The following is a 15,331-nucleotide window of genomic DNA, read 5'->3' as shown; positions in this document are numbered from 1 at the left end:
AAAGAGAACACCAGTTATAAACCCAATAACCAATGCAGCACTTCCCCTATACACTATGCCTTCTGCTCTTTACATGCAGCACAATGACTCCAAAGAAAATGACAATAATCAGAAATGTACATAAAGACAGAAAAAAATCAGCAAGCTTAAAAATCTAAATCATCAAGAATCCTAGCCAAAGCATGCCACTATAGCAGGTTGGATTTTTTTTTATTTATTTATATCTTACCTTTGATGACAGTTCACAGATCACTGCCAACAAGGATGAATTCACTTTTACTTTAACTTAGATGACTAATATTTTATGTTTTGCAAATGGGCATCCTCAACATGGCCAAAGCACTGGTCTTGCTTTAACAGATCTCCCAGACACATATCTGAATATCTGGAGTTTCAAATTCAAAGTACATTCACAAGAATGCTAGATTACTGCTAAAAACCTAAAAGATTTACTGAGGTAATGGCAGTGGTAAATGGCAAGCAGTGATTGGAGAAGAAAATGAAGTTTAGGAAAGACGTGAAGACCATCAGGATTTGCCATAACATTGTGACAAATGAATCCATTTTTTCTGCTGTGACACTAGTAAAGTCAAAGTCAAAATAACTGTTTAGTGGCCCCCTAGTGGCTCAGGCGCGTGGGCACACATCCATAAAACTCACTGGATGAGCCAGGCCTGATTTTATTCATGAGCGACTGATTGATGCATTGAATCATTCAAATTCTGTATAACACTCCAAAGAGATTTCTTTTAGGGACAATGGTAAATCACTGTATTAGAGCAGTGTAGCATATCCAGACCTTTAGGCTAGTTTGAGGTGTGGAAAAATCACAAGAGCATATGACACATGATGGGTGCTGTGACAGAGCAAGCATCTTCAAACTTTCTAGACATAAATCCCTGAAGAGGAAAGTTTTCATCAAGCATGTCTGTTATTTCCCATGGTGGATTACTTCTTTCATATCCTCTACAGCTAGCTAGCTTCTTCTTCTGCACAGCTTGGAATTTCACAGAATCATTTGCAACAGTGAGCAAAGTGCTCATGGGATTTCCTGGGAAAACTATAGACCATTATGTGAGGATGAATGATTAAACAGTGATCATTTTTGCAGATGTGTGTGAATTATTGCTGAAGCAACCCGCCTGTAGCACCACAGTTAGCATGATTTGGGAAGTGAGGTATGTTTCAGAAGGAGAAGGTACCTGCTGTATGGTAAGCATTTCATATTGTTCACGGAAGAACACACTGACAAAGCTCTGACAGTGATGCCATTTTTGATTTGTTCATTCCAAACACATTTAAGAATGGACACTGGAACTGATTACTTGTTTTTAGTAGGCTTGGTTTATATATAATAAGTGATGGGAAAAGCACAAAATTGCTGTTCTTAAGTAAAGTAGAAACTCTTAATAAAGAATTACCTAATAATATTCTGCAATTTGTACTTCAGTAAAAGAGTACAAAAGTACTTGCCTGTGAATGCACTTAGCCCCTTTCACAGTAGCTATGTATGCAATTTTTGCCTATTTTAGAGATGTATTTTTTTTCTTCAGTAACATTGATGAAATATATTTTGATGAAAATCTGTGTGATTTACAAAAATGGAAGCAAACTGGATTTTTATCTTTGTAGTTATGCAAGCAAGTCAACATTTATACAAGTGTTTAAATGCTATATTATTGTTGCATGATTTTTAAATTAATTCATGATTTTTTAATTGATTTTTTGACAACATGTCTATTTTATCTTGGCATGGTCATGTTTGTGGATAGTTGTAAGCTGCTTTTACAGAATAGGGGTCTCGTCCCCACCATTTCACCTATTATTGCTCGTGAGCAGCTCAACACAGAATCATGGCATTTTACACACAGAAAGCCAACAGTGTCCTAGTTAATCTGATAGCAGAGTTATAGGGAAGAAAATGAGCAAATTGACTAAAGATATCAAGTCAATATATCTATAGCTATCAATCAATATCTAAAGTAAAAGTAATGAGAGTCATTATTAGATTTTGTGTGATGAAGATGACCTTTTGTATGAAGACCTGTGTGATATCAGACATAAAAACTAATGTTGTTTGTGTCTGCAGTAAGATAGATCTCCTAGTTCATCAAAACAGTATTACTCAATATCTCTGATAAATCATAGTACTTTTACACCTAATACTACTTTTACTCAAGTAATATTTTGCTATTAGTATTTCTAGTTTTACTTTAGTACATAAGCTTTGCACTTTATCTACCCTATATCTGTCCACTTTAATATGGTATAGGTTATGTCCAAATTGTATTGCAAATGACGATCATTGAAGTCAAGCATGACGCACCAATATGATGCCTTATGTGCCAACACAGGCCATTTAGCAGATAAAACACAAGTGATGGTCAGTTATAATGTTTATAATGGCCTCTACTTATTGTAATTGTTGATAAAGGGACTCAAATTATGATTTTTACCAGTTTGACCTTGGTATAAAGTACAGACAATTAGGTCACCTATAATACATCATCTAGCTTCATAAAACAGTGCAGATTTCCTGTTTACCTTGTGTTAACGTCAGCTTGTTGTTATCAAGTGATCAAATTATTTTTCGTTGTCTTTATTTGATTACATGGCATGAAATAGACATGTAATCCAAATGTGATGCAAAGTAATCTGATTATGTTACTTTAATACAGTAATCCTTTGGATTGGGTTACAGATTACACTTTTCAACAGGTAATCAATCTGTACATTTTAAACCTTGGCTATGTCTACAGTCAAGTCTTGTTATATGGTTTAGTCTAGGGCATAGGCCATAGTTAATGTATTGGGTAAGCTCTATGGTAAAGTGCATTGATTAGGCTGACATTGGTTTATTTACTGTAACATTTATCTGACTATAACACAAAAAAGAATTTTTCATACCACTGCCTGTGGTTCATATTTTTCTCATTCTGATGCATGAAAGAGTTGTTTACAGCACCTAAAACACACGTTCATTTATTCAATCAACTGCTTCTGAAATGTAATTAAATCTCGCACTCATTCTAATTATTCAGGCTAAGCACTGCTTTGCATTATTATTATTTCTTTGACTATAGTGTCTGATCATTTGCATATTTTTATTAACCCCCAGCGAATGAATAATTTACATGTCTCAGTGAGAGATGAAGAGTTGCCCTGCAGATTGGGGATCACACTTTGGGTGGATGTTTTTTTTTCTCTTCTCCTTCTTCCTTCTTCATGATGAGCCTTGGAGATGGCAGGAATAATTAGTAGCACCTGAATCAAGTTTTCCCACCCACACATTTGTAGGGTGAGATGGGGGTAGTCAATGTGAGGTGCTATGCTGAAACCTGAGCTGACATGAGACTCCCTGTTATAGTGAGAGAAGATACCTCCAATCCCTTTTTCCATGGTACGCTCTCTCTGATGCCTGTGTCTCTGAGGGGTGCGTGGGGGTGGGGTGTCTCATTAGTATGGTGGGGAAGGTGGGCACGCTGGTACCTCCCATGTTGCCTCATCAGCCTCACGGCAAGCTGGAGGATTGAGGCTTGGACTAGAAGGGGAGGGTGTGGCATAGTCATTAACCACAGCACGGCCCCAAGTTTCATGGAATATGAGTCCATTCATGTGCTCCCCATTCTGAGGACAGATACAAGCATTCTACAGCATTTGCAAAATATGTGCAATATTGAGCTGGTAGACTATTTTTTGCAGGTCTTCAATTCATAAAATCTATTGCAGTGACTGGAAATAAAGGTTTAGGATTAATATAATTTATGGTAGGGTTCTGAAATCTTTAAAACATTAAATCACAATTAATCGCATTTCTTATTTGCTTATTATCACATTCACAATCAACATTCGCAACCACTGACTGTAGCCTCTTGAGGCACTCAAGGGGAACTGGAGCTTTCCACTTTGCTACTGCTATTGTTAGTTTGCTGCTCATTGATTTATCCCTAGACCTGCCACTAGCACTGTCCAGCACAGTTGGTCGAAAGTGCTGAAGGTATTGCATTAAAAGCCTCTTAAAGGGATATTTTAATGAGTGCTAAAGTCACAAATTCTATCATACCTTGCGCAGCTGGGCTTCAGCTTGTACTGCTGTGGATGGTTCGAAGGGTCACACTATGAAAATGTGTTTAAAATTCTTGTGCCATTAATAATGTATGGCATTTACATGTTATTGACACAAAGTTAACACTAACTTTTTTGGCCCTAGTTTAAAGCCAAGGTTCACTCGAATGATTCCACCAAATTTTACATAGTTATTGTAACTAAGAAGATGTGAAAACGTTTGCTTGCCGTTTAACATTGTTCAAACTGCGTAGTTAAACCGTCACACTTGCTTCAGATCATGCTGAGTTGTTTAATAATCTTGAAATGAGTTGTTTAAATGGTTTTGGGCATGCTCTTATGCATAAAAATTGGCATTACGTTCCTAAAAACAGAGGTAGCAAACATCTCGTCTGTAGTGTGTGTTCATTCTTATAGATATATCACACAGTGTCAGAAACCTCAGAAGCAAGTCTATTGAGATTACTTAACAATTTAATGTGGTTTTAGATAACTGGTTTTAGCCAATTGCTAAAGGGTGCTTGTAAGCTTCCATTACCTGTTAGTTACATCCAGTGCAAAACTAAAGAAACAAACATTGGAGATCAGAAATATCTTGTTGTTGAGCTTAAAATTCTGTAAATTAGATTTTCAGTTGAACAATCTCTTTTTTAGATGAATGGATAGGTAAGAAGAGGAGTCTGTAAATGTTCACCCTGGCTCAATATGTTTCCTGCTAGGCTGCGATAGCCTCATTACTCCTGTTCATACAGCCCAGTACTCAGTAACAGCCTGTGTTCATCTAAAGCACATCAAGAAAGCTTGTAATTACAAACCTGAAGTGAGGCAATGGGAAGGTTTAAAACACTATGCGTGTCAGCTGCTGATGGAGAAGTGTTACCAGAAACACCTCAGATGACACTGACATTGACAGTGTCCTGTATTTGGCTCAGACTCATTTGATGTAATCACTCAGCAAGTTTAATCATGATTGCAGTACAGATCTGATGAGCTGCAGAATAGGTGTTGGAGAGAGAAAGAGGAGGCAAGGCAAAGGAGAAAAGGGAGAAAAGGATACATTTCCACAGAAATGACATGAATTTTCATTTGTTTAAGATGAGCAATGCATCTGTGAGAACTGGATGGTGTAGACATATGCTTTTAATATCTATTAACATTATTGCAATGGGCCACTTCTTTATTTCTAATCCACGCTTATATTTAGTTACAAAGAGAAGAAAATAACACACCATGCATTCGTGCCATCTTTAATCAATCTAGATTTATGTGCGAGTAAAGCAGAAATCAGAAGCCGTGCTAAAATAATGAGCATGTAGCTTCCTGGGGAATACATTCAATCTGGCAGCTCCTCGGAGAGCCCCGCCCTCCTTCATCTCCCTCCCACACCTTTATTAACATGCATGCAACACAGAACGAGCCCCAGCTCCAGGGAGGAGCGGCACAGTTTATATGTGGCGTGAGGTGGAAAGATGTAATCTGGAAAAGCCTCTATCTGTCTGACCACTGCTTATTAAGATAATCACAGTGTATGCATATGTTATGGTACATAGGCTATATATCCAGTGTCCTCAGTCAAGTCAGTAATATTTAGCTACAGTACTGTTCAAAACTCATAGACCACCTTTTATTATTACATTTCCAGCCAAAATGGCCATTGAGTACAAGTTATTCATTTTTCAGCATCAGAAAACATTTATTTAACAGAAAAATACACAAAAGGCTCAACAACTAAATATAATATCATTTTTAGTATTTAGTGTGTCCACGTTTTGCCTTAATTATAGCTTCTGTTTCAGACTTACTTTCAGTTTTTCAAAGAAATCTGCAGAGATATTTTTCCACACCTCCAAAGTCTTAGAAGTTGGTTGCTTTTTCTGCAACATTCAGTGATGTTGAAATCTGGACTTTGGGGTGGTCAGTCCATTGTTCTGAGAAGACGAGCATCTTTTTTGTTTGATTCGCAAATTATTTCTGTTTTTTGTTTATTTCCTTTTCTCAGAATGGCCTTTTGACAGCTATACATCCTTTCAGACTTGCACTGTTGAGTTGTCTTCTCACAGTGGAAGGATAGACAGATTTTCAGATCACATAATAAATCTAGAGTTTATGATAGGGTTGTAAAATCTTTAAAATGTCAAATAATGATTAACCGCATTTCTTATTTGCTTATTATCACATTTACCGTCAACATTTGCAATCATTGATTGTAGCCCCCTGCTCTCGATCTCATTCTTGTTTCAGTGGAGGAACTTGAGGGGAACTGAAGCTTTCCTTTTTGCTGTTGCTATTGTTAGTTTACTGCTCATTGATTTATCCATAGATCTGCCATTTTCATATCTGAAGCAAGAGGGGAGGTTAATTTTCTCCTCTCTCTCAAAGATAAAAGCTTTAAGTACTGTTTTTCTGGTCTATCAGGGTTGCATGATTATTAAGAAGTCCTAATTTCTCTAAAATTAAAAAAAAAATTTTGAAGCTCCTGTTTTTTTCACCAATTTTTCCTGGACTTTTCTCTTCCTTATAAAGTGTCTTTTATCTAACCTCCTCAGAAATATCTCCTGAAAAATGAACAACTTGTTTTTTGACCGGAAATTAAATGAACAGAGGTTGGTCTCTGACTTTTGCTCAGTCCTGTATACTTGATTGGACAATAGGTATTTCATCATATTTTTCTTAAGCTAGATAGAAAAAAGAGGCCCAATCACAGTGGTGTACATTTAAATAAATCTAGAAAAATTGGGATTAATACTGTTTAGCATCTTTCATAGAGCCAGTGCTAAGTTTGGCTAAGAAGAATATGCATAAAAAATTAGAAAAGTAAAGGTCTACACTCATAGCATCAAATATTTGGCAATCAGGGTTATGTCTTTCTCATTTCAGCACTGTTTCATAAATGCTTAATTTTGTGTATGCAGATGAGTCATAGCAAACAGTGTAAATCTCAGTGATTTGGCATGATCTGTTCTGTGGTGTGATCTGTTATGTTCTCTTTGCATAGACATACACTTTGAATTCATAATTAAAACCACTGAATGACAATTTAGCTCATTTTTGGGAATTGAAGAAATATGAGATCACTTAAAACACTCCACACACTGCACAATGGAAATTCCCTTTTCTTTTGGATCTGGACAAAATTGTTATTTATTCTGCCTTTTTTTTAAGCTATCCCAGCAGCTAAAAAGATCAGTGTGGTTGATCCAGTGTTTCTGGAATGCATCCAGTTGTCTTAGGCCTTTCTGTTTTGTATTAAGGTGTGCAATAGGTAACTTTGGGTGAACCAATTATCAGAGTAAAGACATGTGTATTATCTGCTAAGTAAACGTCTAACTGAGGTCAAAGACAGGAGTAAATTTAGTTAGTTAGTAAATTTAGTTAGTTAGTTAGTTAGTTAACAGAGATGCCAGCATCTACATTCGATATTACATATAACATATCTAATGGTAAGAAGACATTATCTGATCAGTATCTACACACTCACCTGTATGTACATGGAGAATATAAAGTGTCATGGTGGTACTCTGTCTGCAGTGTTGAAGGTAACACTGTACAAACAGTACAGTACTGTGATGTAATGTGATTCTTCCTGTGTAGGCCTTTTCGGGCTCTATACAGGAAGAAGTAATCACGTTACTGTAACACATAACTTCGTACAGTGTTACCTCCAACACTGCAGACGCCGTACCACCATGATACTTTATATTTTCCATCCAGGTTACTATTGCGGTGATTGGGCCTCTTTTAGCTTGCTAGCTTTAGAAAAATATTCTGAAATACAGTTTAAATTCTTGTAATCACATTACAGTTATTGATGCGTTAAGAATTTCATTACTTGCATTACCTATGTCTCTAATTTTGCATAATGCGTTTCAATTATAGGTGTCTTACACCTTGGATACACTACACAACCTTTAAAATCCTAACAGATTACAAAAAGACTGGGGATCTCATCCTATCCGACTGTTTTTTGCTGATTTTCAGGGGGTCTGAAATTGGGAATCACACACTAAATGACTTGGAATCACACACTACACACTATTGCAATTTGCTGCTCTGCTGTTTTCACTGCCATTTGTGCTGACACAGTAAAGAAGCAACAGGTAAACATATTTAATTGAGGGTAATGGATGTAAGAATGTGATTAGAGTAGTAGTAGTTGTTAGAGTATTAAATGTACATTCACACGATTGTGCCTTAAACTTCTCATTGGCTGTTGGAGGAGTCTGTTCAGATTGAGTTGCTGACCAGTGTGCACTACTAGAATACACTCAGAGTGGGGTTGAAAACCTTGAACATGTTTGATATACTCCGACTGGTCAGGAGGCAAAAAATCTCCCTTCACACAGTACTCGAGTTTCTTTCTCAGCTGTTGTCCCTGACTGACCCAAAATCTGAAGAATAGAGCCGACCAGCACAGACTCAGTCAGACAGAGAATCAGGGCTAAAATCGGGGTAAAAGTTTAATAGTGTAACCCCAGCTTCACAGAGGCAGCTGTTTTTGAACCATTTTTATTGGCTAGTTTTTAGGTTTCAACATCAGATGTTCATACTTTTAATCAAGCTCAACAGGCTGTGTCAAATGTTGGAACACACTTTTTAATTGGTACAGATTTGTATGGCTTTAAGTAAAATGTTAAGTAATGGCATTATTTTTTCAAGGAAGTATTCAGGAAAGTAATTCCATTACAGTATAAGAGTAGTAATTATTCATTTGTACCAGATCACTACCCCAACACAGGATGTCTGTAACTATATAAAAGGTGTAGGGTGCTGTCGTGGCTAGAGGATGCAGTCTGTTCCAGTTATAAAACACCATATTCATGTGAAAAATACAATATTTTTTTCAAATCTCATGCCTGTTTATTGGTTTCTTTCCTGTTGGCCTACTTAATGACAAAAAATCTACTTTATGAACTAATCTAATGTAATCCAACCTACTCTACTGAGATGGCACAATGCGAGTTTTTCTTTTTTAGTACTAATGTTGAAAGCTTGTGTGTTAGCTGATACCAAAACTGAAACAAATTTGTTTTGTTTCTTTAAAAACTACTAAGATGTAAAATATACCGTTTGAAATATTATACACATATTTGTACACCACACTCAAATTACTCAAACAAACAACTACTCCACACAAACTGTTATTATGTGACATCTTGTGGTTATTGATATTATTTCACCTTCTTTACATATTGCCATGCTATAAGCGATTCTGTCAAAATACAAAAAGGGTCAAAATATTCAAATATAAAATACCCATGGTCAAACTACATGTTTTGTTAATTTACTTATTTTCTATGAGAAAATAAGTTAAGACATCCTCTACAAAGTACAAACTTAAATTTGGCATTTTAGTCACAATTTCTTTTTAATCGATTTGTTTGACGCTCAAGTTCTTGAATTTGAGTGTAGTAAAGAGCGATGTGTGATAATTTTAGAGTGGAGTTTGTTATTTTACATTTTACTTAATATTACATATTACATATTTTCTATACCTGCAGTAGCCGTGCATTGTTTAAGTTAATGCTGTATTTTCATTACAGCAAGCCGGATTGCTTTTCTCCACAGCTGTCAGCCACTTTGGGGGCTTTTCGCTAAAACACAAGCAAGGGGAGGTAAAAAGAAGGAAAGTGTCTACAGAGTTATAGGCCTGTTCTGGGCCCCATAGTAGCCCATTATTATACTGAATATTTTGTTTTTAAACTTAAAGAAAATAATCAAATGTACTGAAGTTTTTAATTTATGTCACCGTGTGACTGTGGAAATAACACTATGGTTGCTGCGCCACATACTAAAAATCTGATTGGTTGCCAGTCAGTTCAATTGCATACAGTCAAACCAGAATGAGATGCAGAGTGAGCAGGCTGAGCATCTGCATAATCAAATAAATAAATAAAAAAAATGAAACAGGCAACTCATTTTGCATGACATCATTTTTCACATCATGCATATGCTGCTTAAAATTTAGCACTCCCAAAAAACACCTTCCCGAGTCTTCCCAAGAAGATGTGTACTTAATTTCACATAGAAAATCAACAAAACATATAATTTGATGCCCAAACTTTTGCTTGTGTTGAATGCTCTCTATCTGCTGGGGTAGTCTGCTTAGCGCAGATTCCCTGCTGTTCCATCAAACAGTTAATTACTATAAATTGGTATAATATTGACCTAGACATAAATAATATGCAGGATGCAGAGGAAAGCTGTGGGGTGTGGTACATGTCCACATTTAGCAAATGAATCATCCTGTGTGTCTCTGCATCCACACACAATAAGCTTAGCGAGGGGTGATGTAAGGAAAAGGCAGCAGGTTGGCAGCCTGTCTCCTTGTGCAGCGCTAATAAGGCTAATGATGTAAGCGTGCATTATGATCCATACAGATGATAGGGGAATGAGTCATCCATAGAACAGACTCCAGCCCTGGGTTTATGGCCTCAGATCCCATCAAGGCCTGTTTGACTAAATAAATCTCACCAGACTTTAAGACATGCTTTTAGCCTCATCCACAGCAGGGGCCAGGACTGGTGATGATGTCATCCGGAACCTGAGGCCAGTGCTGCATCCACACAGACATTATGCTCTTAGATTGAATAGTGTACATTCTGAATGTGGGGGATGTGAATATTTGTAGTAGCCTATATCTTTCAGCTCTGATTCGGTTTATTGTCTTTGAAAATTAGAATCATGCCTGGAAGAAGCCGTTCAAAGAACTACTCCCACACATTCTGTGCTGCTGATTACAATATTCTTTTAATTCTGGTGGGCCTGTAGCTTTGATGATGAGGTTGGGGGCGGGGGGGTTGTTTGTTGATTTGCTGGTGATAAACAAGTTCCTTACCATACTTTGTTGCTGGATTGTGTTATTTATATGTCAGAACTGCTGGGAATACCTTGGTGGATGTGTGTGTGGCGAAGCAATGGTAAGGAGATACATTTGTAGGCCTGAAAATAGGCCTGTAGGTCTATTTTAGTAGGCCTTAAAATATCTGAGATGCATGTATACCAAAGTAACAGTGTAGATGAATATCACTAATATTGCAAATACTTGTAAATCTATTGCTGATGCTTTTCACACTGACCTCTAGGCTTATAATTCAGTTATTACTTTTAAAATGTAATACTCAGCACCTATTAAGAACTATATGAAACTATAACAGTAACAACTGCTATTTGTGATATTGTTCATTGTAAAAAGTGCTACATAAATACATTTGAATTGATAACTAATGTTAAATAGTCTGAAGTCTGACACTTCAACCACATACACTTGAATAGACACATCACCTTGCATCCTGGGGGCAATCCAATAATGTTTTTGGATCTTTTTGCACAGCATGATAGTAGAGTATCACCTGCACATCAAGGCCATGACCTCTTGTTCAAATCCCTGCCCTTACCAAGTGATTTGTTGAAATGTACCCTGTTATTCTGAAATGTCAGACCAGCTAATCAATGTGAAACTACTTGAATAAGGAACTGAAGTGTGGGCCACAAACAGGTCCTTAAAGTTTGAGGAGTTTTAAACTTAGCTGTGAAACCACATTTGTAAACATTACTGGTAAACAGTAGCCCAGTTGCTCATAGTACTTAATTGTCACTCAGGTGAGTTGATCTGTGCTCTGATAGTGTGTGGGTTTTTTTTGCCTTGAGTTCCGCAAAGACAATTTTAGGTTCAGGGCCAATCAACAGTTTCTATGGGTGGATAATGCCACCCTTCCCAAATCCCTTCCTTTTCACTGTGTATGAGCTGAAAACAACCAATATTACACTATGTAGTAAAATTCATATATGTTTTTATATGAATAATTGAGTGAACTAGTACATTTACTGATGATTAATCTAGTAATTTGTTGTTTATCTAAAGGCCAAGCAATAAAAATTGGCTAAACAGGCCAATAATGTACTAAGCAGAGCCTTTTCCAAAACTATTCCAGAATACTTTACTGAAAACGGTACTGAGGAAGACTTTAAAAATTGTTTCTTATTGTAAGAGAGACAATTAGGACAATTAAAATCAAAGTATCTGCAGATATCAACAAATATGAAACATAGATGGTTTTAATGTCATTTTGAGAAATCTTTAATGCTGCTTTGAGCCAATCATTTTAGGATCTTCCCACAGCTATGAATATTATTAAATATGAGTGTTTCATTCAGAAATCTTCACTTAGTAAGTAGGCTAAGTACCTCCTCTATGATAATTTCTACTATCGCTTCTGTAGAAATTTCTATTTTTTTTAGTGCTAAGTTAGCGGTGGTGTACGTTAACTTCTCATACAGGGTTAAAACTATTTAGGCCAGCTCCATTTAACACTAGAGAGACAGAGGTGCTCTTTTTGACCGTTTTGAATTTTTGAGATCATTTTGACAAAATAAAATTACCATGTCTGCTGTTCCTTGATTTATGGACATATTTTCAGTCTGACATTATTATGAGATCAATATTCAAAAGCACAAAAAGTTCTCAGTGTTTTTCCCTCAAAAGGCTATTAGCGATCATTTTGACACTTTTTCACTCATTTGTTTCAGAGTTTCAGCAAGTTGGATGAGGTGCAAACACTCAAGCAGCGACAGAGAGAGTCAGGTGCTGAAGATGGTTGAGCCTCATCTCAGTAAGGTGGGAAACATGACTTTTTTAACTGGACAGCAGCGGCATCAAATGTGCCCTGCATTCACATCATTACATAGTCTAGCCTTTAGTCACATCCTGGCGTGGTGTACAGCTGAACGATCAGTTATGATTGAATTTTGTGTTGATTATACTAAATAATATTAAACTGTATTAAAAGATGTAAATAACATGAATTTATTTTATGAATCCAGGTAATAACACAGTTTACATGATTTATATGTTCATTTATATGAACATTTTATCAAAATTCCTGTGATGGCCTGTGAAGTCAATTTCACATTTAAAAAAATGCAAGATTTTTACTGCATAGTAACATTAGATGTCACTATGCAACAGAAAGTACTAATTTCCTGTTTTATTGTTCTTGTCCTTAACTTGTGAATGTAATTTGAAACAATAATTTTCCTACAGATACATTTGAGCTATTTGTCACTATTACTGGTGCTTAGGGGTAACTAAGAAATGATTTTCGAAACTCACAATTTAAATTTGCCATTCAGACATTTTTATGACATATCCCAAAATGACCTCTTTGGCCTTTCTAGAAGTACTGGCCTCTTAAGTGTCAAACATGGACATTTCAAATATTTAAAGTGGCTTATTCTTTATTTTAATTGCTGCAGTTTTACATTGAATTCTTTAGAAAAGCCTAAATGTATATTATAGGATCCTGTTAGCTGTCTGATGAGCCATTGAACCTAAACAGTCAAACAAAACCTTTTACTTCATATATACTTCTACATTATATACATAACATTGGTAACTACAAACATGTGCATTTGTGAGATCCTGCTGGTGTTGGTGTCTTCTATTTCAGTGATGCACACAAAAGCAATTTTAGTTTTATTGGCTCCCCTTTGTAGAGAATCTTGATGACCACCCTTTTTATCATTAAAATTGGATAGATTTTGACCTGAGAGGTCACTGAACATGTAACAGGTTTAATACAGACCATCTCAAAATCCTCAACAAGCTGTTATAGACATGCTGCTGACACCATTCTGTAACTGGAAGTTTAACTGGATTAGACTTTGGTTGAGGTTAGGGTTAGTGTTAGGGCCATGGTGAGGATTAGGATTAGGTTTTGGGTCAAGGTAAGGGTAGAATTAGGGCCAGGGTGAGGGTTAGGATTACGTTTTGGGTCGAGGTTAGGGTTAGGATTAGGGTTAGGGTGAGGGTTTGGATTAGGTTTTGGATTGAGGTTAAATTAGGGTTAGGATTAGGGTCATGTGAGGGTTAGGATTAGGTTTTGGGTTGAGGTTAAGGTTAGGGTAAGTGTTAGGGCCAGGGTTAGAGTTAGGTTTTAGGTAAGGTTGGGTAAAGTTGGGTTTTGCATAATGGAAGTATCAACAGTACATCTACTTAATGTAAGTAATGTATCAACTGGACATCTTTAAGATTTTTATCATATGTTTATCAATGTATTCAGATCAATGTATTCACTGCAGTACTGCTTTTTACTGCTACTTCACTGATATGTTACTGATACTCTGTTAAAAGTTTATTAATCATCTACCAAGGACCACTTAAAATGAAGTGTTACCCAAAAGCACATTGTTAGAAGCATTGTTAGAGAAGAGTTATTTACACTCTTGATTCTATAACAAAAAAATGTCTTCCAGCAAAGGGCATTTCAACCTCACACTGTGGTCAAGTTGAACAGATAGATCGCCTTACACCCTGAGGGCACCCGATATTGTTTTTGGATCTTTTTTCACAGTGTGATACTGACACTATTACCTGCGCATCAGGGCTATGACCTCCTGTTAAAATCCTTGCCCTTACCAAGTGATTTGTTGAAATGAACCATGTCATTCTGAAAAGTCAGGAAATGTAATGCCCCTCCAGGCCAAGCTGATGCAATGGTGCTGTTAAACTCTATCTATTTGTAGAATCTAATAGTGAGGCTGCATTCAGCAGCACTTTCCTCACCCTGCATCGTCTCTGCTGTGTCCTACTGATTAGTATGTAACATAACGAGAGGGCTTCACTTTTTCAGCGCTAACATAAAGCATTGCTGCAGTTACTAATATATCTGAGTAAAGAAAATAAATATTGGTTTTATTACGGTTATAATTGTTATTTATGACCTTGGCAGGAGTCCCTGTGCATGAAGATGAAGATGAAGGCCTGGTGGTTACGGTGATGTGATCATGCCATTATGGAAAGCTCAGCGACAGCAATATATCAAGAGAATGGTGGCATCAGCGCAGAAATGGTGACAGTCGACTGTTTTAGAGTTCATCAGAATGGAAATTGGAAACCATTTTTTAAGTGCTGTATCCACTTGTTTTGTATCTACGCAGTATTTCAGAATGTCTAATGCATACACACTAAAATTCATCTGAAACCCTGCCCAACTTGTCCTAAGAATGGAGACAGAGCCTTTATGTTGGATTTGAATATAGATCAGCTTGTAATTCAAGTTAAGTTTCATTAGTTTGTGCTTTGAGATTAGTTTTGTGAGTGAAATGCAGAATCAATGCTGCTACATGGAATTAAGATTGAAGCTTGTGCTGAAACTAGAAAACCTCATAGGCAACATTCTCACGTTGAATTCAAATAGAGACGTGCTTCATAATTAGGCAGTAAGCACCTCTCGAGCCATGATAAATGTTGGAAGATGGTGGTGCGCCT

This window comes from Colossoma macropomum, unplaced genomic scaffold (genome assembly GCF_904425465.1).
Source record: "Colossoma macropomum unplaced genomic scaffold, Colossoma_macropomum, whole genome shotgun sequence".
Taxonomy (NCBI): Eukaryota; Metazoa; Chordata; class Actinopteri; order Characiformes; family Serrasalmidae; genus Colossoma; species Colossoma macropomum.
The sequence above is the reverse complement of the archived record's forward strand: the minus strand, read 5'-3'. Positions refer to the sequence as shown.